Consider the following 27,364-nt stretch of genomic DNA (forward strand, 5'->3'; position numbering starts at 1 on the left):
CTGTCAGCAATATAAAGGGGACCTTCTATGTACTTAATCAAATATTTGGAATAATACGCCGTCACTCAATGGACTGATGGAATGATTTAGAAGGCACATGTCAAATGAAAATTATGTACACAAGTAAATGTACTGTATCTACAACACAGAACCATATACAGTAAAAAAAGGGGATTTGCTTAACCAATATTCAAAGTGTGCAGATTCATTTGGAGAATGCAAGGTTGATGAAAAACAACAATAAAGAATACAATGAAAAATGTGATCTCTCCTTTCCTTGGAACTTTCAAAACAAATGATTAACTAATTAATGCTATACATATACTAAATCTATAATTATAAATAATTCAAACAAGGCCAGTAGGAGAGTCTTGCTGGTCCTACTACTGTTATATGCTGTACATAAAACCCTTGGCTGAGTCGTGTGTAAAACGCAGAGCCGACTAATTGCTGCATCTTCTTCACTCGCTGATGCGGCAATTTTTGCTTAAGGCTCAAGTCTCAACTGAAAACTAATTGAAACTCTCTCTACTTGAGCTTCCGGGCTACATCGTTTTGCATAGGGCTTGATTTGGTGATTGGACCTGACACGGTATAGAGCAGTGCTTTCAAGGATATGGCTTACATTGTGAATGGACTGTTGGCAGACAGCCAGGATGAAATTGATAATGATTCATGACTGCACAAAATCTCAATTGTTTGAGGGAAATCCTTTAAGAAATCAGTTTGAATTTCAGGTCAAATACTACACCCTGCCACTTGTAAACCCAAGTGCTTCTGGAAATCCTGATGAAGTGAGATTATATCGAGAAGAATTTTAAGTATCTCGGTGTTCGACTCAACAACAAACTGGACTGGTCCACAAACATAGATGGCCTGTACAAGAGGAGCCAGAACCGCCTTTATCTCCTGAGGGGACTGCGGTCCTTTGGAGTGCGCAAGACACAGAGGACCTGTTACAACAATGTGGGACACAGAGAGGGAAAGAAACCGGAGAGCCAGCTCTGTTCTGGATTGTTCTCTAGACTTTGTGGAGGAGGTGGGAGAGAGGGAGATGCTGCCCAGGATGATTTCCATCATGAACAGCACCTCCCCCCATGCATGACTTTATGGAGTCCCTCCGAAGCTCTTTCAGCCATAGACTGCTGCACCCTCATTGCAGGAAGGAGCGTTTCTGCACATCCTTCCTTCCATCAGCTGTCAGGCTCTTTAACAAAAGAAATGTCTGAACGTTAACACCACCTCTGACATTATGCACTGCAATGCTCACCGCATGTGTGTGTGTATGTATGTATTTATGTATGTACTTATTTATAACCTATTTATTTATGTCTACAATGTCTTTTCCTGTGTCTGTGTTCTCACCTTCTTGCTACTGCGACAGTGAATTTCCCGAATACAGGATGAATAAAGTTGATCTATTCTAATCTGATATGGATGCTGCAGGTTTGAGGGCCACGAGGGAAGAATAGGTGGTTAAAGGGCTAGAGATGGAATGGATTTACAGCCAAGCAAGGTAAGCAAAAGGATCTTTAGAAGTCCAGGTGGGCAGGGATGCAGTGCCATCACTTAAGTGTGTTTAATACCAGCGAGGGGAGCTTGTCCAAGTGTGTCGCCCTCTTAAGTGACTGCCAAACTATCCTGCCCCCACTCAATCTGTCTAATCCCCCTTGTTTTGGTACTACTGCTACTACAACAGCAACAACAGCGCAATGTCAACAGACCTCGGTGCCAACACTATTACGGATCTCTTTAGTGTAAGCTCTGATCTCATAGGTTATCTGACCTTGATGTGTTGGTCAGGGATTCAGTTTGAGACATTCTTCTGAGCTCTTTATCTTCTTTCAATTGTTGAACATTTTTAGACAAGGATTGATAAAGCCTCTATACTCAAGAATAGCCAATGCTGCTGCACATAGTGGCATATCGTTTTGGTTGATGGTTTACTTGTACAAAAACAACCATTTTAAATCCAACTACAAAAAACAGACTGGGGCAACAGCAGGCAGTCACACTGATAAAGACAGTAAATGTTCAGTCTGAAAAAGTTACATGTTTTTTGTTTTGTTTTTTATATTGCAGAAATATATTTAAAGTTTCCAAGAATATTTAATTTACTGGCCTGACTTGTCTGCTTAATGCTTTCTTAGATTTAAACTGGGATTCGCTAAGGTTCACTCACGGTCCAAAACAAAATTAACATGATGGAATATGTTTATATTATTATACATGCCTTTTTTTTTACATTAAATATTCATCGATACTGCTCATAAAGTGTGGTTTGGGGATGGATATGTTAAGATTCTCACAATATGTTTGTCCAAATCGTGCATCGTAGATAGTTGAATTTTTTCATGGAGGTCAAAAAATGGCTGTCGGATCCTAATAGACGTGGGCACCTCAACTTGTATATTATTAACACAAATTCCGTTAAAGCTCTGAAAATAAATTTCAGTTAAACCATATAATGCAGTTTGCAGATATTTGTCTTTCTATTTTTCCCCCAAAAGCCTCGAATATCTTGAGATGACTTTATTTGACTGAGTTGTGTGACCTTTCTCCAAGTGTTTGCCAATATTTCAAATGCCAAAATGGAGACCAAATCCATTCGCATAATATGAATTTAGGAAAAGAAAGGGCATGAGCTGAGACTTTCCAATGAGATAAACGGGATTGTACTGTTTTGGGTCTTGTTACAAGTTTGAGGCAAGGAACTGTTTGCAGCATAAACTCGTAAGAGGGAAAGATGAGGTCAAGGGGTCAAGATTGAAGTGGGTGAAATAGATGAAAAGGAAGCACTGTAGAAGACAAAGGAAAAGAGTGAAGGAGAAAGAAAATTGAGGTGGACTCTTCATCTAAGTGCGCACCGGCAAGGATAATCAGTCCCTGCAGTTAAGAGGCCTACCGCTCTCCAGCAAAAGACTCAACATATATCTCTCGAGGTTTGGTGGACATTCATGTTTATGTGTAACTTCAAGGCTGTTGACCTTTTCCCCGCTCTGAATAGTCACTCACTGACGATGCCCTGTCAAAAGGAATGACAGCTTTTGTCAAATTACAGATGATGTCTAAGGCAATGCCCAGAAGAAGCATACCCTGCTCGGAATTAGGTTTTTGAAGTCCTGCAGGGTGTGCACATGAATCTGTGTCAACAGTTTCTGGTTTGATATCAATAAACACATTCCAGATAACACCAAGTCTGTAAAGTGAAAATGTTATCATTAAAAAGACTTGGAGAAAAAGATGAAGCCTACAAGACAAGCTGTTAATAATGTCTACCCTACTAGACCAAGGGATTTTCTTTGAAGCATTCTTTGAAAGAAAATGGCTCGTTTAAAGAGTCCACTCTCGACAGGGAGTACTTAAGTCTGTCCATGCCTGTAGAAACTCAATTTAAAGCGGTGCTCTGATTCAGGGAGAAGGCTTTTTCTTCAGATTCAACAAGGATCATTGAGGGACGGCTTCACAATCAAACAATTGTTTGTTTGTCCTGTATATTGATTGCAAACGTTTCGACCATGAAAACTCTTTCAAATAGGCTGTTTCAAATCCCCCTGTAGTTTTCATGAGGATAAGCTCCCCAAAAAATGAATAGAAACTGGATGAATGAATATTTTTAAATAGTTCGAATCAGTTAGTTTTCACAATTCATCCTATTTGGTGTTTCATTAGAAAGGGTATCACACATATGTGTCTGTCTAATCTTCATTTATAGACAATATCACATTAGAAAAACATGCTTATGTCAAGATTCCCAATTATCCAAAATTTAATATTGATATGCACAGGTAGGCAATAAATGCAGCTTTTGATTGAAATTAAAAAGATCCTCATCATAGACTCCCCTGGCTTGCAAATAGCATTCCAGTCATTCCTCTGTGAATAATGTAAAGCCAATGTAAACTGTATAACAATTAAATTATTCACACTCTGCTTAAGGAAACTGTTTTCAGCCTTGGAATAAACACACCCTGAATTCAAAGAGACTGAGGCAGGGTGTTGGATTAAAAAAAAAAAATCTAGATCAGCCTGGTTAAAGTTTTATTCAACCACTGGAGTACTGACAGATTCACAGAACATGCTGCTTTCTATGAATATTCATTCATTCATTCATTCATTTTCTGAACAGCTTATCCTCACAAGGGTTGTGGGAGGCGCTGCAGCCTATCCCAGTTAAGACCAGATGGGGGAGAGGGGGGCAATGTATAGAAGTCCTGGTTGATCGCCTTACGTGGGCAGTGTGACTCTATTTGAATGATATTTGCTGAAGCAGCTATGCACATTAAAGAGCCCGCCTCCCTTTCTCCTTCTCCTTAGACGAGCTGAAGGTCCTGTCTATAGCAGTGTGACCAGAAATCCATTGGAGCAGGAAGAATTAAAGACGACCAAGCCATTTTCTGCCTGTCCTCAGCTATCACGGATGTCTGGGCGGACACAGGCAGACTCTCTAACACTTGAATGCAGCTTCCAATTGAGGTTCACACAATGAACCTATGGCAATAGCAGAAGAAGCAATACTGGTGACCTATTCTCATGTTAGATCTTTGCCATCCCAACAGGACTATTCACTCAGCCTAGAAACCCAAAGGCACTTCAATTATGCATTAGGAACAAGTAGAAGAGCACTAGTCACTCTATAATAGGAGCCAAAAAAGGAGGCAGCTGTTCTTGCCACAGTAAGTCAGTGAGTGTGTGGATGGAGAGACAGAAAGAGGAACAAGAAAATGGGCTGGTGAGCCAAGTCTAGAAATAAAGCTGGGAGCCAAATACCGATGTTCCAAGTGAAAACACTTCTACTGGAAACCAATCTTATTTTGCCTCTCCGTCCTTAAGAAAGTATTTGAGACAGGACTTACATCTGCTAATTTATAACGCTAGTGGCACCTATGATTTCTAAGAAATTCAGCATGTGGCAAAAAAAACAAGGCACAATTTGACCCATTTTTGTCAATATCATTATAACAGTCTGAATGATATCCTAATGAGATGAGAAAATCTCGCCTGATGTTGCGAATTTCAGTTTTATAGCTAGAGTCATCCTTGGAATCAGAGGCACTGATGAAGTAGTGTTATGTTCCCCTGGCATTGGTGCAGGCAGTATGGGATCAATTCCCGTTAAGTCACCATCTGACTGAGTGCAGACTCATGCCTGATGTTGGCTGGGATAGGCTCAAAGCACACTGAAAACCTACTGAGGGTAATTGGCATTGAGAATGGATGGATATTGAGATGAGTGAGGTCATACGCTTGTTGTTTTACACAACTACTTATTTCAAAATAAAATCCATCAAGAGAAAACCTCATTCTAACCGCTAATCTGATGTTGATATGGTATTGTGGTGAGTGTGTATGTGATGTCTTGCTATGAATAAATAAATGGTAATTTGCTCAAAACAATATTCCTCACACAAGGTCAAATGTGAATTTTAATGCCACTTACTGTTGACATTGTAAGATGTCGGAAGTTAATATGGCTCATAGGGCACATGCTCTAGAGTGCATGTGTTAAGAAAATAAACAACAATTAATGTGTAGGCAGTGGCTTTTTATGACTTTTCCTTCACATAAACTCCCTCGCCTGTGGAGGCATACAGACATTTGGCTGGAATAAATATCTCACCCAGTCTGCTGGTGCAGCCAAGCTGAAAATTCTCAGAGGCAGGCAGACGCTTGGACAGTCTCCCATTGAGGTTGACTGGTCGAAGAGCCTAATGAGCATGCTGGCTCAGCAAAGGTGGAGTGAGGCCAGAGACTAGAGTATTAGACAGGTTAGACACTCAACCTGTTTGCTGCACGGGACAAGGCCCCGAGGTGCTCCTGGCTTAGGAAGAAGGGAAATCCCTAAAGGCCTACATGGCAGCTACAGAATAGAGAGCAGTAACTAAAAGAGAAAATCGTGGTCCCAACACATTTTCTTCTTTTTTTAATTCTCTTCATATTAGCCATAAGTCAAATAAATGCAATCAACACAGCTAAATGGACTTGAAGGGACCTTCTATTACATTTTGTCTCACAAAAGGTTGACTCACTTGTATTGTTATCCAATTCTTAAATTAAAGGAACATACTGGAATTCATAACGCTGAAAAACTTGCCAGTAAAGTGCTCCAATTTTCCGTCTTTATAAAGCACAAGGAACTAAAGAGAAAAAAAAATCCTCTTTTTTTTCATAATTTATGATTCTTAAAATTTGAAGGGAACGAATTGAGGTGACATTGCAGTTAACGAGAAATGTAAAACAACTTTGTTTCAAATACATGAGAAAAGTGACCTTAAGATCTCAGTCTTCTTGTTACTTGAACAATGTCAGGCTGCAGTGGTTTGCTTTAGCTACGATAGAGACAAAAGTACTAAATATATTATGTGTGTTCAACTTGATTATATCCTCTCACTTGGATAAAGTAGTGCCTGCCTGCAGTGAGGCCTTATGACAGGGTGTTTAGTGAACTGCAAATCCTGGCAAGACCTAACCTTCTGCTGCTGCATCCATCAGCAACACTGCTACAAAGGCATGGCCTATATCTTCCCACAGAATGTATTTAGAATAAACCCCCACTCCTAATAAACTGGAATATTCTTCATCAGCACATAAATGCTGGATGAGTCTGTTTCATGTTCATATGCGCATGATTTGCAGAGGGGTGGAACCAATTGCACAAGAGAAGAATAGTGAACATCTAAGCATATATGTTTATTCTTGGAGCAGTGACTGTGAATGGAAATAGTGCTTTATGCAATGTGTTCCATTATGCATCCCAGGAATGATGGCAGGAGAGGAAGAGAAAATATATGCACATTAAGTGAAAACCAGAGCTTGAGGATAACTCATAGAAGATATTTGATTTAAAGATATATGATCAATAGTCTAACTGCATGGCATGCCACAAGGAAAGTGACTATTTCCCTTCACTTGAAAGGGCTTCTCGATCTTCATTTCTCTCCATATTATAAATAATTCACCACACATTTAAAGACAGGAGGAAAAGAAGCTATATTTGAGAGAGGTAGATTTACTTGTAGTATAACACAGGTTACTTGAAAGTGATAAAGAAGTCTAATGTTGTACTATTAAATCTGTTGTTACTATTGATGGGGAAATATTACTACTTAAAATGAATCAGCATACAGGTAAATATTGGTATTCACGGAGGTGCACCACGTCTGTGCCGTGTGAATGTTGATGACACCACGTCTATGACTGCTCGCCTGCCGAAGGGGCAGAAAAGGGAAGATTCTATTTCACCTTTGTCATGACAGCTTTAGCACTTAAAGCCGAAAAGCCCCCTCATCCATCAATAAGACATCCGTCCATGTATAGAAGAGTTAAAGGCAAAAAGAGAATTAATGCAATCTTGTCTTGACACTTGCAGATTTGAGGAAAAACGATATGCTTCAAGATATGCTTTTATTTAAAACATCTTTTAAATCAATGAGTGAACAGTTACTATCTGATATTTTGCACCATCCAAATTATTTTTGACACAACGTCTGAGTCCGTTTTTTTTTCTAAGGTAATTTTGTTCAAACTTTAACAATTCTCATGATTAATTGCTATTACAAAATGACTTGTGTGCAATGGTGGTTTGAAAAGAGGAATTTTTGATTGAATTCAGAATATGATATAAAAAAATAACAGTGAGGTCTGGGAAACTGAGCTATCGTACTGCATATCCAATTAGTTTCCCTCTGTCAACTTTTTTCGGCAGCATGATTTTACTCCATATAACCTGGAGGTAAGGGCTTCTCAAATTTGACATAAATGCCTTCCTTACACCTTTCAAACAATAAGTAGAACAATTTTCAAACACTAAACAGGGGGAATGTTTAGAATTCCAACATGGTTGTTCTCAAAGAAATCTTAAAACTGCCTGAAAATTGTAATGAATACATTAATAATTGGCACTCTAAATTGGCCATAAGTAAGAGTGTGAGCTTGAATAGTTGTCCGTCTCCTAGTGCCCTGTGATAGGCTGGCCACCAATTCTGAGTGTCCCCCACCTGGTGCCCGAAGTCAGCTGGGATAGGCTCCAGCACCCCCATGTCCCTTGCGAGGGTAAACGATTCAGGAAATGAATTAATTACTGAAGCCACCATGGCTGGCTCTCGAATCTTGCTTAGCTAGGCTTTTCCTTTGTGGTATGGACTAACACACACTCATCTCCCAGGAATTCCCCTCTCCTCTTCCTCACTCTGCTTCCCCCTCCAAAGCATCCCCACTCACTAAATTTCCATGGATTTGAACCGCTTTGTGGACAAATTTCCACCTTTGAAAGCCGTTGCTGGATGGGGAGAATAGCCGCCGGTGGGACAATTGAGGGAGGATTGGGTGATGTGGTGCGTGGTGAGACGTGCCGCTGATTTTTGCAGGAGCTTCAGTATTACAAAACAATATAGGTAGTCTGCACGGACCACCTGAGCTGAGGAGGATGTTGTCAAAGATATCTGTATACAGGGGTCATGTTGTAAAATTGCACAGCCCACCACCGCCTGGCATAAATATTACATTGTATTCATGTGGAGTGAAGAATCGTTCAAACAGAGATTGAAATTGTATTCTCCTTGTGTATGCAAATCTGCAATGGGCCGTTTTCCGTTGATTCAGTTAGAACATATCCATGTAAATGGACTCTTAGGCTTATGGAGTTGAATTCAAAATAGCATAATAGGGATTAATGTATGTGACCAGAAGATCTACAGTACTCCTGTAAGTAACCTTCAAGGTAATTTTCTCCCCAAAGCACAAACCTCCCTCTAAAGCCTTGCTTTAGATGCCAATCTAATGTAGAGCACCATCAAGACAGGCGGTCTTGTCTTCAAAGTAAATCAGACAGCCAGGTTTTAGTGTCATTATGATAAAAAGCTTCCTTGGTCCTTCCATAAAGGGCTCCTTGGCTGCGCCTTTACAGTTGACATGCTAATCAGCACAGGAGCAAATGGACTGTGTAACTGCTCTCATTCTGGTCAGCCAGCCTTTAAGTCTCCTTATCTTCTTATCCTGATGCACTGGACCGCATAGAGCGACAAATCACTAAATAATAGTAGGACATCAATCCCCATATTAATGTTGCAATATAAACCCACCAATGTTATTCGGTGAGAAACCCTCAGGGTATAGAAGAGGGTGAAGTATAGAAAATGATAGTAATTGAAGCTTCATTCAGAAAGAGGTGGTGCACTGAAGATGCTTCACTAAAGCAACATAATTGAGCTCTGTTGGACACAGCAATAACATAAATTTGACTGCAGACAAATAGGCTGGCAATGGTTCATAAACAAAAGGTTTTTAATCTATACAATATGTTTTAAAAATCCGTACTATAGAGTAATTGTCAAATAACTTGCAATAAGTGCATTATCTTTAATGCTCCACAGATCTGCATGAAACCCTCACATGAAGCCAATTTATTTGAAATCAAAATGATCTTTTCTGTTTTTACCCTATAACTAACATATGCTTAATTTGTTCGTATCTAATTTCCATACAGTAGTTAGGTACTACTGTACTCACTTTTTCAGACCGCTCTCAATTATTATTGTAGTACTATAATTAGGTGGGCAACTATGCCATTTAAAAGATCTCAATGTCAGAGTCATACTCATCGCAGTGTTAATCCTCACAAGTGATACCAGCTTTTGCATAAATTCAAGCAGCAATGGTAGCAGAAAAGATACTAGTACTAGATACAGTACTCAGGAACCATTCCCCAAAACAATTCTTTTGGGATGGGGTGGTACATGCTCACTGCTATGTCTTCTACCAGAGGGTTACAATATGTACTTCAATAAAACTCAGAGTGTACTTTTGTTGACACTCCATTCACATAATCCCTACTAGAGGCGAAGTGTGCTTTCTTGGTAAAAACATGTTTTACCTGACCTTGAAGATATGTAAAGAAATCAACTACACTTAGTCCATCTTAATGGGATAAGCCACTGGTTCCTAACGTTTATTGAGCCAAGGAACTCATTTTACATCGGAAACATTTCAAAGCAAATCACCAAACAAAGAAGAGGAATATTGAAAGGATAGGTGTGCGTGATGTGCTACAAAAGTGTAGAAGATTTAAGAACCATGGGTGAAATCACGTCAATCATTAAATACAATTAATTCGGGGCAAAACTTGCTTCTTCGACGGTGGATTTTTTTATTTATTTTTTACCAGTTTGTCAGGAACAAGACACACACTTCACTGTATTTAACTCCAAGGGGACGATAGTTTTGAGGTGACAGTATTAAATGCTAAATGCGAAAAAAACTGATGTGGCTTGACATTGGAAAATAGCGATCAATTGCTACTCAAATTCATGTGGACACTCAATACTAAAGTTCACTTCAACCTGTCAAAAATGCTAAGCTCAATATTTCGTTTTGTCAAGGGACGTTAAGAATTTTTTTCTCAACACAAGTGCCAACTATGAATGGAGAATGACTTTAAAGTGGCTAACAAAAAATTGGTAAGTCGCCACCAAAATGTACTACTTATCCTTGAGACCCAGTATAAGTTCAACAATACCTTCTGTATAATTCATGGTCATAGAACTTCAACTTTGGGAAAAGTGACAGCTTTGAGCCACATCTATATTTATATCATATGTGTGTACTATTTTACTGTATTTGGCTCTTCGGTTAGTAACCTTCAGTTATCATTTGAAGAATGTGACACTGCAGTTTCTCAGGAGATAACTATCGAATTACTGTATAAATAAATGTGAGTATCCCTTATAATTTTTGTACACACACAAAAGCACATGTACACCCTTCCACACAGACACCCCCCCCCCCCACACACACACACACACACACACACGTATACATTCACACTTGGCTGTTAGTCTGGTTCAAAGTCAGGGTAGGGGTTCCTCACACACACACACACACACACACACACACACACACACACACACACACAGACACACACTGAGACATGCACACTTGTGAGTATCACAAGTTGTGCCCTCAAATAGAAGTTATGTTCATCTTGGAGGATGTTAACCTTGCCTCCAATTTGATAGTGAATTTGAGTACAGATGTCCCGTCCTGCTCCAAAATAACTCGCATTATCATAGATTCACTTTTAAAACACATCCATTACAGAAAGTTATGTCAAGGGAGATGGTCACAAAATCATAGTAATATCTGATAAACCTCAATATAAAATATTTTATCTGAATATTATTTGTTGATGGCAGGCAAATCACTTTTAAGAAACAGAAAAGTCCTAAAACAAATTTCATGATCTAGTAACTACGATATACACAAATGTACACAAATCATTCCACATACCCGCATTTGCAGCATTGTTTTCTATCAGCTAACCAATTCTTGGTATTCCTGTACTATTATTTTCAATAGGGAATATTAATTTCTACAAAAGACGAATTTCTTAACCAAAAATCAGGACAATTACTCCAGTTGTCTCAACTTCTGAATCAATTTCTTTTTGCTTACACATTGTGCACGTGGCTAAAATATCCTCATTACGACTGCAAGTATAAACAAAACTTTGCGCTCATTGAGAATTCCGGCATGACAGACAATTCTAACTAAAATAATGCCAGTGCGACAAGGTAAACATAGAACAGATTGAGCCGGCATTAAGAGAGAAACTCTCCATTGTTTCCTTCCAGCCATTTCTATCATTATTGTCTTGTTATGGCTTCTATTCTATCTCCTGGGGTGAAATGAATGAGACAAGAACATGCCAAATGCCAGGTTAACTGAAGGATTCATCACCTAACTGCACATGAAGTGGCAGACCAGATCACCATCAGATTAATTTAGTGTCTTTGAACTGCACGTGCTGTGCATAGTCCTTCCTTCTTCTTAGAACAGACTTGTATTTTTGGTAATGCATCATGCCTTTGCGGTTGATTTTGTCTTCAGTGTCCTCGTGGGAATATTATGCCCCCTGGCAGATGCACAGAACTCTTAAGCATGACTGTGGTCCAGGTCATTGTCAGAGGGCTAAGTAAGGTCAGTTCCACAGAACGTAATGTGCTAAAAAAAAATTCAAGTAGGAGTAATTCAAAACCTTCCATATGACATCCTGTACGTAGAGAGGACTTGTTTTACATTGACACTGAGTCATTTAAATATGATGAGGACACACAGTGATTGTACTACTTCACGGCTTCAAGCTGCTTCATTTCTTTTAAGTACTCTCAATCAAATCGGAATATACTGGGTCTTTCAGTACATGACAAGATTGCTATTTCAAAAGTGGCAGCGGAACCAAGGCATGGCATTAACACCGCTCCCAAAATGATGGTTATTTCAACAGTCGAAAGATCCTATGCTGAGTGCACCGTTGCATTCAACTTTTTCTTCTTTCCAAGCAACCATATAATGTCCGCCACACTAATAATGCTGTTGGTGGTGCATTTAAGAGTGGACTGAGGAGTTACAAAGCTAGTTTTAGAGATTCTTGTATTCTAATTTGAATATATTTGACTTCTACTGTAAGCAACTACTGGCCATAAAAGAAAACCGACCTGATCAATCTGCACATGTCACACAGCAGTAAAAAGAGTGTGCTGATTAAATGGATTCTTTCACATTTTGGATACAATTAGATCATGTTATGTATCCATGACGTGTGTGACGAATAATTTCAAATGGAATCTGGCAGTTCTTCTTTTTCCCTCTCTTTTTTTAATCTAAAAAATATTGCAACTGGTTTCCCGCAGAACATGATTTTGATATCAATCGAATTAGTTTAAAATGTGAATTTGCTGCTTGGTAGGGACCTGGATTTCACCATCTTTCTACTTCAGATATGAATGAAAAAAAAAACTTGGATACCTAAGATAGAGCTTTTCCCAAAAATGCCATGAATGGCAATCCGGTCTTAGAGCACAGGTGGTAGGTGCTTTTTCCACTATCATTGGACATTGTGTATCACTAAATAAACCCATCAGAGAGAGTGTGCAACCTACATACTGAGTCAGTCAAATCCTGAATCCTCTAGCCACAAAAAATGCAGTAAGGTCAGCTGAAGTCCAACCAGCCTGTGAGGTAGTTAAATATAGAACATACTGGCAAGTCATCGAGTGCAGAGGAACCAGTTGGGGCTCAGTCACAAGGCCTTGATTGATTTAGTGCAAGATCTTTCATCTAAAATCAGCAAGTGGTGTAATGGAAGCATTTCCATGACACAAAACCATAACAATATTTCCCTTGTGGCTTCGTATGATAAAGTCTATCAATTCAGCAAAAAGAAAGATGATGAGACAGTAATTGGATGCGCACTAGGAGCATTTCAAAAGGGTGGCAGCAAGGGACATGGTCAGAGAGGTTAAGCCATTTGCCTCTTACATGGTGCATGCCTGTGGGATTCAGAGAACCTAGCAAAAATAGGGCAGTACTTTGGAAGTCGTCAAAACTGCAGTGCCCGCCCATCTTTGCACTGCTACAGGCCATGGGACTTAAATCCATATTTGATGCAAACACATTACTTTTTTATTTGTCCTTCATGCAGGTTGGGTTTTATATGGCTGATGATATCTTGGTGAAAACTGACATATTGACTTATTCTTAAATTGTGATTAAAATGGTTTTGGAGAGCCATCTGGAAAAAAATTGCAAGCTAATTCTGTCTAATATTTGGTCGCAGCCAAAAAGCAGTAGTATATATATTTGCATGGTATGGGAACATTTGATTGCCTGACTGATACACACAATAAAGGAACTTTGATTGACTTGATCATGAGAATAGAGAGACATGAACCAAAATGATCCATTAAAGAATGGCATTACCTGACATTGAAACCAAAGACTGGAGAATATATATGAGACAATCCATACTACGCCCACTCAATCTAAGTCCGAAAGCCAAACAGCTAATGATGACAAGTTCATTATACGCCACATGCCACATCCTACACAAACCACACTTGAGTTGTCCATACCTACCGTCATTTGTCAGTGTCGGTACGAATCACAATTTAATCAATCAAGGGGATGTCTTTTTTTTCTTCTAATGTGTATAAGGCCAGAAAGGGGCTGAGGAGGTGAAGCGGAGATGTCTGTGTCTAAATGCCAGCCACGATTCATTAGCTGAAAACAAGCCTGTCATCGACTCCACTGTCACCTGAACAAAACCAGGAAATACTAAAGATATAAAAAAAATTTCTCGGCAGTGAGTCATACAATTAATGCTGACTTGGCCAATGAGATGGAAAAGTCCTGACATTTACTAAACTTTACAAATTAAGATCATCTTGAAAAAGCGTCATACATGAAGTGAATGAATAAAAGAAGTTGGAAAAGAAATTCATTACTCATACCTTGGAGCAGTAGCCTACATACTGTAATATCACTGGCCGAAAGCAAATCACAAATGTCACATTACACTTTCTATTTTTTTCTCCCCTCAGCAATAAAAAAACATTTTACAACAAAGAGTTTCACAGGAACATGAAGAATGACTATCATTGGACAGCTTTAGCACCAGATATGTAAATCCACCCTTTTACAGCCAGCACTCAATGTTGTATGTCTAAGTTTAATGTTTTTAATGATACGGCTGATTTTAACCCTGTTTTAGCTTAGAACCAATTAAGAGCACAGTATTATATAGTGATGAATTGAAGTTTTAATTTGCATCCTTTCATTTGAAAGCAGAACAATTTTTAAATGTACAATATATGACTCTAGGAATTACTTTCATTAATTTTATTCACCATCTGCAAGTGCGTCACATAGGAAATGCCTTTTCTTTCCAAGTTTGTTAAAAAAAATTGGAAGTAGATCGTATTTAATCACTATGACTATAAAATGGACTCCATAAGGTTGTTATCCAATAAAATTATAAGTTTGTTTAGTTAACCTTAATCATATTTAGTATACCAAAGCTTTAGTTAATTTGTTTATTTCGATGCCTTTTCGAATGAAGCCATCCAGCATAAAATATAAACCTCCAACATTTTTGGTAAACAACTTAATTAACAAAAGCCAAAGAATGTTTGACAGTTTGTGTTCTCTATGACCTTTCTAAGAATTTCAACATCGAAAGATTGCAAAGTAAACATGTTTTTCCATGTACTTTTCAGAAATAAAGAGTAAAACTTTGACAATTGAACCTCTAAGGTAAAGGCAGTTTTGATCTAATTGTGAATAAAGTTCAATGCCTCATCCTCCCTAGGCCCTGCAGTCTCACCTTCCCTTCTCACGAACTCCTAAACCACATAATCACATGAGCTAAAGCTATGAATGGCTTATTTTTATTTACAGTGATGTATTTATCTTTGGAAAATGAAGCTGTGTCCTCTATCACGTCATGAGATGCTTCTATCAAGATACAAGTGGACCTTGAGTTCTAACCAGACCATTAATACTGAGCTTTCCTCATCTTAAGATCAGCATCTTCTTTTAGTTGCAGGATAAAGATGTAGTCATTGTATTGATTACCACAGTCCAAAAGTTTTAATGGCCCTTTACTTGAACAATGGCAATTATATTTTATTCTTATAGCAGGTCTGAATAATAACGAATCACAAAGGTAGACTTGTGTGGAAAATTGCATGTGATAATGAAGTTGAATTGTTCAAATGTTCCCAGTGAATTCAGAAGATATCATTGTGAAACCAAACAGACATGGACTTCAGATGAAAGACAGGTATTTCCTGGGACTGTATTTTCTAAGCCACAGTATTGCATTATTGGTTAATCAGTGCAGCAACTCATTTATGTAATAACCGGAGTTGACCACAATGATGGGCTTTAAATGAATATGGCTCTATAAAATCTTGGCATATAACATCCACAAATATGTTTTAGTCCTGTGCTACCGTTTAATGAAAGAATACATTCTGTTTTTGAGATGACTGTAACCACCACTGTAGTGACAGAAGCACCCTTTATTCATTCCAATTGCAAAGAGAATTTCCTGAGGCAGTCAATGTCTCAGCTAAGTTGGCCAGAGAAAGGAATTGTAGCTTTTTGAATATCAAAATTAAACACTAAATAAACCAAGAAACTTGTAGGGACAGGGGACGTAAGAGGACTCCAAGTGACCTAAGCTGGCATATTTTTTCATGGTATTGGTGTTTTCGCTTTGTTTCACTTAATGCTTAATGAGTGTGTCACAAGTGTAGGGCAGATCCAGAAAAGTTAATTAAAAAAAATGGATTAATCTTGCCCTTATTGAACATATTTTCAGTTCAGTAAATATTTAACTAACCCTCAAGCACGTATAACATTTTCTTTTTTTGTGTTCCTATGAAATAAATAGCTATCAATCATTATATCATTAAAGCATTTATATTTACTTTTACATTAGAAACAAATATGAATCAGGGAAATACACTCAACAACGGATGACCAAAAATTGATGAAAGAGTGAGAGTCTGAAATCATTCTAATTAAGACTGACATTTTGTTTTTGCATGAACCAGTTAATTCTGTGGCCTGGGACCAAAAGTTTGTCATCATTAATATTGCTTCTAATAAATATGCACGCAATGCCAGTCATGAACCTGGTAACTTTTTGGAGGATGATTAGTGTGATAATATATGCAGGCAACCTTTCATTGTCACCAAAGTCTGACCTTATGCCACAGACAGTTGTTGTTATTGGTGGTAAATGGTGAGATGTAGCCAATCCTACTGCAGCTTTTGGAAGAATGTTATTCTTGCCTTTGCATTTTTGGAGGAACTACGGGCAGAGAAGTAAAGATTCCACCTGGCATGAGGTTAGAGCTATATGAGGAAAAAGAGCCGTCATGATTGACGACTTGCTTGAAGTCAGCCATTGGGCCTGGCGCAGAGTACAGTGGGCTGACACCACCATATCCATCCCATGCGGCCAGGAGCGCTCCAAGCCTTGAGCTATATTTGCCAGCTGACATTAATGCCTCACTCTTGCTTGACTATAATCTCCCTCCGATCTCACTCTCTTTACATGACATTGCAAATCTACAGCTACGGTATTTTGTGCTACTGTACTTCTGGCATTTTTGTATGAAGCAGATGATGAATAGAAAGTGGCAATGTCTCTACAAATCTAAAGTAAAAGAAAAATCTTGCCATGAGATTTTATGCATGTAGTATTCCGTGTTATGTAATTCCATGAGGAGTTACTCTGAGAACAGTGTGATCCTGGGCAGAGGTACTATATACCCCTCTGATACTGATGATAAATTTATTATTTGACAGTCTCAATCAAAACAACATTAATGTGAGGCGCATTGCATTAATGCATACATAAAATTCCTCATCTATATTAATATTGTGGGAATGCTATTGTACCTTTCTTTTTGTGGCAATGTGAATTATTCTCACAATAATCATAAAGTTGAGTAATTTTACATACAAGGAGCTTTGCATTGATGCATACTAATGCTTACTTCAATTTTCGTACAGTTCTCCCTCTTGCTATTATACGCTACAATACCTTCATTTCACAGATTTAAACTTTTAAAACTTAATTTTACTCATACGGGGATTACTTTTCACATTTACTCTTTACAAATTTTGTTTGTGTCAAAGCTTACATTAGAAATTACATTAGGAATGATTTTTTTACACATACCAACAGTATCTGCAAGCACGTTCATAATCTTGCCCTACAAACGGATGATGCATTTTTTGTTTTTGTTTTTTCTCCGCTGTTGCCCATTTAGAGAGTGCAGTGGCATTTACGCAAGTGGTGACACACCTTCACTTTGATTGACCTGGTTTGACTGCGACATTCAGCAAATTACCTTCTCAAGTTGAAATTAAAACATGATTATTTTTACCACAAATGACTTTTTAATCAATGCTGTCAGACTGATTGCATCTGTTTTGTCAGGTCACAAACAAATACTTAAAATATGGCTTTATCACGAACAATCCAATTCGCCTGAAAAAAGATTGAGATCAATCAATAATCTTAACTTCTTTTGTATTAGTTCAACAAAGTATTGGTTTCAATATGGTACCCCCAAAAACTGAAATAAGCATAATACGACAAACAAGCCCGAAGCAGCATATTCGGCCATGAAATATTGAAAAATAAATTGAATAAAGATGTAATATGCAGTAACAGGAATATTGCAATCAACCGCTATTATCATGCTGTCACAAGCTCTGTACTTTTTCACTGATTTATTATTGTTATTGTCTTTTATTGTCACTGGGAGTTGAGCCTTCCTGATGTGTTTGTTTGGCAGAAGAAGGAATGAAGCACCCAACATGGGTCAATTTGACCCATGACATAACAGCACGCTTTTAAAATGGGGTTTCTCTGCATGACCAGTCCAGGGTGTATTCCCCCTATTGCCCCAAAATCCATCTTATAAAAGCGCACACTGGTCCTAGGTTTGGATAAGTAGTATAAAAGACTGATGAACGAAAGAAGTCACTGACATTGTCATAAACCCTTAATTTTCCCCTTGATCGAGTATGCCTATTATCGTTTTCCAATCTCGTACATGAGACATTGAAACACTGAGGGAAACACATAAACAATAGGGTCGCATGCTCGAGCCAGATAAGCCTCAGGGGCTGACTTCAGCCCGCAGTTAATTAATAGAAGATAGCAAATACTTTTTTCTTGTAGTTTCTGAGTCTCGGCAGAAGGAAAACTTTACACTCATGAATAAAAGATGGAGCACAGTGTACACCATCATGACTGAATGAGGGCTCACTATATGAAAAAAGGAAAATTATACTGTACAAGGTGGCTGTTATTGCCAACCTTTTTGCAGAGTATGCCCGTGAAGATTTTACAGGTTAGGATTTTGAAAAAACACCTCGGTGCAGCTAAAGACCACCTGAAGAAGTATCACTTCCTATAACACAGACTTCATGATCCATTGTTAGAATGAATAATGGAGAACTAGAGGCAAGACTCTCTTCTCATCATTCCTGTTTTAATATTGAAAAGTTGGATATGGGAACAAGCATTAAATGGAAAGCAAATGTATTTGCTACACTCTTCTCCTCACTCATCTCTTCATTTTGGGATCTAGAAGACTAAAACGATTTTTCACAGTGGGAACAGGCTACAGTGAAAATGCATTCTAAGGTGTAACCCACCTCTAGCCCAAGTGTCAGCAAGGATATGGACAAACACCCTGGTGACCCTGAACAGAATAAGTATTTGAAAATGGATGTTTTGGATGGATGGCTCAGTTCCAACCATTTTTTTTTACTGCATGTCAAATCAAAACAAAATGAAAAAGCAAGCCACCCGTGAAGTGCATCTCCTCTCAATTGACCACTCATTAATATATCACTAAATATAACTCACATTTCTCGTAAAACATGTTGAAACGTAGTGAGAGTGAACTTAGCTTGTGTGACATTAAGCACAGCGGGTAATTTTCTGAACCACAGGTATCTGCGATAGTGGAAAATTAGAGGAAACTTTTGACGATTAAGATTCTACTGTAGTTTGAATCAGTGTTGCAGGTTTTTGGTGCAAGCTACGAGAGCTATGTCTTTTCTCCAAATGCGATACTCTGAAAATCAAAGCAATTCAAGTCCTTCGGAACATAACAATGACAATTAAATAGTTTGACTAATCATTGAGGTTGAAAATGGAAACAAAAACCCCAGGTGGCCATATTTCGTAAAACGTATTCAATTAAAACACACAAACATCATCCACTCTAATGCTACCCGTGTCTACACTAGAGATATGAGCGCTGCTGACATTTCTCTTCTTGAAGTGAGCTACTACACAAACCCCAGAAGATAGGGAAGCACACATAAAAAGAATGTAGAGACAATGTGTGTCAGCAAGTCAAGTCTCTTTTTCCCTCCACAGCATACAGATCACAGCAGCACACTGTAGTTAATTGGCTTGTAATTAGATGAGAACTTTACTTGTGAGGTCATGCACTGTTTGTAGATAGTGTATATTAAGAATGGAAATGAAGATACAGTCTTCCTCTAGCTAATCTGAATAGTTGCACCTCAAATATGGCATCTGGCGCTCTCAAAACATTCAATTATGTGGATTTCTCGTCAAATAAATAATTATTTTAGTAGACTAATTGAAGCCTTCACAATAGCCAGCCTTGTCAAGTTGCTTGGTCCTAAAATATTCAGTATAAATTCATGTACTGCTTATTCTAGAGAGAAACAAATGGGAAGAAAATATTGTGATTGCATACTATTAACGAATACACATTTAAAGCACTAACTATGCAAGCTGTTTTCCATTATAACCAATGCCCACCTAATACTGTAGTTTGTTCATGAATGGTGTGGTATGATGCCTTTTGAACAGTTTACCACATTTAAAAATTCCGACATGGCGCTTGGATCAATTGCCTTAGTTTTCTCAAGTAAGGGAAGCATTATAAAACCCTATTGAAAATGGCACGAATGCACTTTTCATGCTGATGTGACCTGCACTTAACAGTATCCTCACTTCATTGCTATCTTCTGGCATGATTATCAATAAATGATGACACAGCCTCATGCCTGCTTAGTTATATTTCCCTGGCAGGATAATGACCCAAAATGAACTCTGCCAAAATAAAGCCTTCGACATCTGTATCTTCAGTATCAAAGACGATGTATTTTTAAGGTAACCATAAATTATAAATATTTTAAGTGTCTTCAGCCAAATATAAACGGAATATAGGCAACGGGGGTAAACGGGTGATCTGTGAGGCTCCACTCTTAAGATTAATATCTCAATATTATCCCATTGTTTTACTATTTTTCTGAAGAACAAAGGTTTTGAAAACACTATCTACATGGAACAGGAAAGATAGTGTGCTTATCTGAGATGGATAGCAGTGGGTGCTGAAGTTGCTCAATTCAATTATTTCTTAGTCAGAGCACATTTCTATTTCAGCTAGTCCCGTTTAAAGAAGAAATGCATTGGATTCCTCATATTTTCACCATTTCATCCACTTCCTTTAATGCTTATCGAATCGAGGGTCAATTCCATGTGACATTGGATGGAAAGTAGGGTACATCTTGGACTTATCTCCTGCCACTCACTTTGAGAGGGACATCCATTGCTTCTCAGATTCAACCAAGCGATTGGTAATGCACATTTGAAAGCAGAAAAGCACAAACTTTTTATTCTTGGGAGGTTTTGATTTTCTTTTCACGTGTTCACAGCATGACGGTCACTGAATATTGTGCAGAGCTCAATTGTGAAATATTGAAAAATCTGTTTTTTTTTATATATATATATTAGTCATGAGCGAAAACAAAGTATGGAATAGGTAGCAACAGTGCAAAAGTGTTATCCTTTTTCGTACAGTCCTTGACTTATAGGCTGCCACAGATGGCATTATATATCTACTCTCTTTGAACTTGTAGGGATGATATTCATCTAGCAGCCCTATCAATCAAAATGGATGGATATTCAGTACAAGAGAATCAAATTACAAGCTTGCTCAAAGAAAGAAAAAAAATTCAAAGCAGCAATGATTTTAAGAAGCAATGTCTAAAAGTGTACTTCAATTATTCATTAAATGGGCCTACGATTTCAATAGAATTAAAGAAACATGTTATTTGGGACAAATTCTGTGGATATTTTCCCATTTTAAAAGCCAATTGGTGTCCCCGAAAAATGCTTGTTGTTTTAATTCTGTGTTCACAATGGATGTCTAGCCCTCTACCATCAGCCAATTATGGTATCGGTTCTTTGTCTTCGTACAGGTTGCCACATCTCTGTAGGTTATGCAAACTAGTAAGGCTGCTACCATTTTCACAGTCAGAATTAATGATGTTGTGTACCATTAGAGCAAAAACAAAATGCCATTCCAAATGCAAGTGAGTCATGACAACCTCAATAACAAAACAAAGATATGCATTTGATATGCCTTCTAAAAACAATGGAGACACTTTGTAAACAGGAAAATATTACGACAGGTGCCAAAGTTCTCCACGAAAGGTGATGACATTTTACATTTTGCTTTTTTACATTCCTCTATAGCAAATTGACATTTGAAATGTAAACCAAGTTTTCATGTTCATGCTACCATTGTGTAGCATCTAGGTCTTTTAAACAGAGCAAGGATACTGTCAATACGCATGTACACGTTTGTCCCTAATTGAAACGGAAGAAGGAATAAAATTGTCTTTATGGATGCTACCAATGCATCACCAAATAAAATATTATTTGTGATTATATGTTTGTGATAAAACTACTATTGTTCTCCAGTCGATGCAAAGGAAAACAAGTGTGGAGCTCGTGAGTGGGCTCTTTTTTCTTTCTTTTTAAATGTCTTCTCTTTTGTGTTAACCTAGATCGGCAAAAATGAAATGTGCACAAACTTAATCCTAGTGCAATTGAAAAGCCTCACGTTTGAAGATTGTAAGACCTGTATATAATGTGCAGTTTTTTCGACTACACATGCTCTACTTGATCATTCCTAATGTTAATGTGTAGTTTGTTAGGCTTTGTCTTTTCTGATTGAAATACAATGTAGGTTTGATGCTACTGCACATAATTCTCCAATACAAATGTTTATCTGGCAACCTAAAAGGGAAGGACTGTTGTGTATTTCAATGTTTTAACCCTGGTTGCAGTAAGATTTTGACCACTAGTCTTACATGTATCATAAAAGTTAAAGAAGCAGCATGTTGAGGAGGGAGCAAAAATTATTTACTGAAGTCCCTTTCTATTTGAATTCTTGACAGCACAGATGGTGTACTTCTGTATTTTAGATTTTATTTTGCAATCATCAGTGAACACGAACAACATGATGAAGTTTTATTCTGTTTTCAAGCAGATCCTAATGCAGTCCAGATCCTCTGCACTGACACGTTTAATCAGTAATAAGTACACTAGACAAATGCATCTAATTAAGGTGCTTATAATTTTTTGTCTGCACTCATTTACTTCCACTTAACAGTCATGTTTTACTCACGTCTCTCTCCACTACTAAATATTACATCATTTAAATCTATGAGTTCATCTACATTTCCTTTTTACTTGAGATAAGCCAACAAACACAATTCATGTGCACTGGGGGAACCATATGGCAATGCTTGTCATTCCAAAGAATGACAAAAGACTGTAATTATTAACTTGTGAACTTTACATTGCTCTATTAAATGAGGTTCGATTGATTAGGAGGCAAAAAATGAAATATGAGACTAAATTATAGTCTGTATTATAGCTAGAACTGCAGTTTTGCAAGCAAATGCTCACAACAGTCAAATTATTGTGATAATGGTGCTCAAAGCAAATTCTGCATAATAGGCTGTTTGGAACTCATTGTGGAGTTTACATGAATATTCATACGTAATCAAATTGGAAATCCCTTGAGTAATGACTGCAACCCTACAATAAAAGTTAAAATAAAAAACTTGTTGCCTCAAATGGTTCACTTGTTAAAATAATTCATTTGTAAATTATTATGCCCTTCTCATTCAAATTGTATTATATATATGAGAAGGATTATTGGATGTGGCTAAATATGTGTAATGAAGTAGTTGTACTTAGAGTGGAGAAAGGGGTTCACTGCTATGTGGAACTCAAAATTGCAGCAAGCAGGTCATTGAGAAAACCACCCTGAAGTAAATCAATCTTGCAACTCTACACATAACAAAATTCTACATGGAAAATTGTTTATTTTCTGTTCCCCATCCCCTCCTCACTCACTGGCTCTTCATTTGGAGTCGAATAGGACAAGCTGAGGTGTAACGATTGGGCAGAAATGGGGATAATATCAAAGAATTTTACACAGCGGCTCTCGCTTCACATGCTGATTGTGATTCGGCTCAGCCATAGGGGAGGACTCTATTGAAGTCTGAATAATTAACACACCGTCTATCTCAAAAGGCACTGCTAGCAAGAGACTGTCAGAATTTCATACTTTGGAAAGTTGGTCAACACGGAGTACTAAAATGCACTTCCAAGATACTGCTTTATTATACCACCAAACTTTTGAACTCATCCGTTGCATTGATACAAATGGTGGGGAAGTCAAACTTATTTAAACTGGTAGTGAGAGCCAAGAATTCCTCCCAATCCAAATGAATTGGACATCTATTGTTGTCAAAGCACAAAATTAGTTAACCTTGTCTACACACTTGCAATTCACAGTAAAGTAGGCTTAGACATATGGTCCAACCTGTGAGAAAAATTAAAACGACATGTTGGGCCCTGAATAAGTTTCAAAAGTGGGGTAACATGTGCATTGCTTAAATAAAATTGTCATCTTACATATAATGAGTGATGCAGGTTCATTGGATGTGATGCATGCTGATGAAATCTCACTCCCTATGATTTTAAGAAAGGACATGAGGAGCTAAAGGATCACATCGCATACGGCAGACCTGGTACACACATACTGCCATTGTGATAATAACACTTTCGAAAAGAGGGTAATCTTCTAGTCTACCAGTCAAACTACAGGGGCGACAATTGATGGAGCAAATGTGTTATTCAATTCTCAGCCCTCCACCATCTTACAGGTAGTACATCCACCTGCTGTATCTGGAGTCCTCTAATAGTCCTCCATCCTGGGAGTTTAGGATGGCAATAAGATGGATAATGGTGGTATTGTGTGAGAGGTGATGAGTCTGAAGAGTCTATGGTATTGTTAGAGTGTGGCTGTAGGACACCTGCCAGCAGATAGGGGGTCTATCTCGTTTGGACAGGAACAAGTGAGATACAAGATAAAGCTTGTCCACACCAACGCGACTTATATCGCACTCTCCAGAGGTCGTTACCAACTGTAGCTTGTAGATGACACTAAATTCTGCTGTGACATGATTTGCATTGGATGACCACATGTTGAAATGCCTCCTTTCACTTACCACTTTAGCTATGAATGGGTGTTGACACAATCAACACCCATATTAAAGATTTAAGAATAATATTCTAACTTTCCATTGGTTCTGTACATACTGCCACAAGATCGCCCAAATTTTCTTCCTATGAGCAGTGCACAATTTGATTTAAAAATTATTTTTATATAATGCATGATCGTGTTTCGACCAAATGTCCACCTAAATTCAGTGAGACTCTAACCCAATTGTAGTCTTACTGTACAAAATTCCATAGAATGCATCCAAGTTGTTTCTCCTCTATAACAAACATACAAGCAGCAGTAAAAGAAAGCCTAAACATGCTGTTCATATTCTGCTACTTTCCATTTGTGATTTACAATCACAATACAGGAGGGCTTGTGTTATTAGAATGACTGATGAATGCAGCCATCTGTTCCACTTAACTGCTTTATATACCCTCCATGTGCAACGTATGGTTAGCGTTTGACAGATTGTGTCCTCCTTAAATGGGATCTAGTGTTTATGGAATGGAAGAGGCAGGCTATGTAGTTATGCAATTCTACTTAGTAGCTGCTCCCATTGGGCACACAATGGTGAAAAATCCAGGTATATATAATATTGAGAATACATTTGGATCAATAGGTGTGAGCAGTCAATATTGATCTTCGATGACATCTTCACTGGCTGCCTTCCGTGGCTCATGCACCTACGCATAGATCTATATAAACACACACACAAACATACCTATAAACTGCATTTTTGCCTGCCTATAAACTATATATTTTTTTTCTTCTTCCTCTTCATTGTGTATTCGTTAGTTAGTGGAGTTTTCCACCCCCTAAAGTAACAAGGACTTCTAAATATGCTCATTTAGTTCATCTAAGAAAAAAATCTGTAAGTGTATGCTCTTCAAACACTCAATTTAAGAGGATTTATATTTTTCATGAATGACAAATTGCTGTTTACTGAGGCACACTTGCAAAAACATTTAAAAGGCATTTCAGATTCAGGTGTGCAGGCAGGTGTTTGAAAGCATTTGTGGCGGTGGCCCAGCATAATCCATTGCCAGGTGCTAATTTTCATGCAGGCAACAAGAAAGTAAAATACAAATTAAGTAATGCATGTTTAGAGTTTAGTATGGATTTACATGCATTGTTATTTTTCCACATTGGTGGGGCCAATAATGTAAATAATTGTAGGCATGATCACGGACAACAGTACTACAAGTCTCCTTGCTGGCGCTCCAGGGTCAGTATGGGAAATATACTGCTCACATCTTGAAACATCTTGCACACGAATGTGCACGTATGATGCAATCGAGATCTCCCACTGTGGCAGTTTTCATGCCAGCATGGGAGCAGGGATGTCTCTGCGGCAAATACTAAGAGCTAATCATGAAATAACTCTCTGACTAGGCCGCCCACAACACTTTTAGAATTATCAAAAACAAAGCAATTTGCAGTGATGGCATATTTACAGCCAATATTGGATCAAAAGATTAACGAGGCTAATGAGGCTAATCTGATGTAAAACAGTGTAAATAGAAATGTGACTGCTCTTGAGCAGGGGTCACCAAATATTTAGATACCCTTTTTGGGCATTCAATTAAAGATACACATAAGAGGATATGATTGTAACATTTAATATGAATATATTGCCTTTGATTAAACACTATTCTAATAGTAAATGGGTACTTGATGCTCTACTATTGATACAATTACCATCCAATCCATAAATCAAGGGTTCTCATCTCGTTTTCTGAACTGCTTTATCTTCACTAGAGTCACACGGGGTGCCGAAGCCTATCCCAGCTGACTCCAGGCCAGAGGCGGGGGACACCCTGAATCGGTGGCCGGCCAATCGCAGGGCACAAGGAAAGGGACATTCATGCACTCTCACGCCAATACCTAGGGGCAATTTAGAGTGTGCAATTAGCCTACCATGCATGTTTTTGGAATGTGGGAGGAAACCGGAGTACCCGGAGGAAACCCACGCAGACCCAGGGAGAACATGCAAACGCCACACAGATGGACATAAATCAACGGTTGCCAATTATTATTCGCGATCGTCTAACAGCATTTAAACATGATCATCTACTGCCAGCTTTAACAATATTCTAAGAACCCTAATTTTTTCTGCTACTATATAGTAATAAAGAGATGAAAGCCTCAGCTGTCATCTTGACGGTTTGGTGAACACAATAATCAGCGTGAGTGCAAAGTGGCTTGCCAGAGTCTTCATCTTTATCAATAAAAAAACTTCTATTTCAAGGGTGGCCAAGTTCGGTCCTCGAGAGCCCCTTTCTGGTCTGTTTTCCATGTAGCCCTCCACCAACAAACCTGAATCAAATAATCTGGATCGGTATCAAGCTTATGGACAGCTTGCTGATAAGTTGATCATTTGATTCAGCTGTGGTAGAAGAGGGAAATATGGAAAACAGACTGGATAGGGGCTCTCGAGGACTGGACTTGGCCATCCCTGCTCTAAATCATCGCAAATACTTAGGGGCTTTTTGGAGTTGAGAAAACTAACATAACATAGCCACAACACAGATGAAACCAACAGTCTTATGTGCACACACACTGCTGGTTAGATTCAGTGAGAACAAGGTTGTGCAGATATAGTTCAAAACATGCTGATGGACTCATTAATAAATAATGACGGTCCT

General features: G+C 38.2%; 1 protein-coding gene across 3 annotated transcripts in view; it reads right to left on the reverse strand.

The window, feature by feature from the left end:
• The window catches only part of tspan9a (tetraspanin 9a), a 114,129-nt gene that overhangs the window by 15,577 nt on the left and 71,188 nt on the right, over positions 1-27,364 (reverse strand). The window lies entirely within an intron of this gene.

The sequence above is a fragment of the Stigmatopora nigra genome, chromosome 22 (genome assembly GCF_051989575.1).
Source record: "Stigmatopora nigra isolate UIUO_SnigA chromosome 22, RoL_Snig_1.1, whole genome shotgun sequence".
In the NCBI taxonomy this organism is placed as follows: domain Eukaryota; kingdom Metazoa; phylum Chordata; class Actinopteri; order Syngnathiformes; family Syngnathidae; genus Stigmatopora; species Stigmatopora nigra.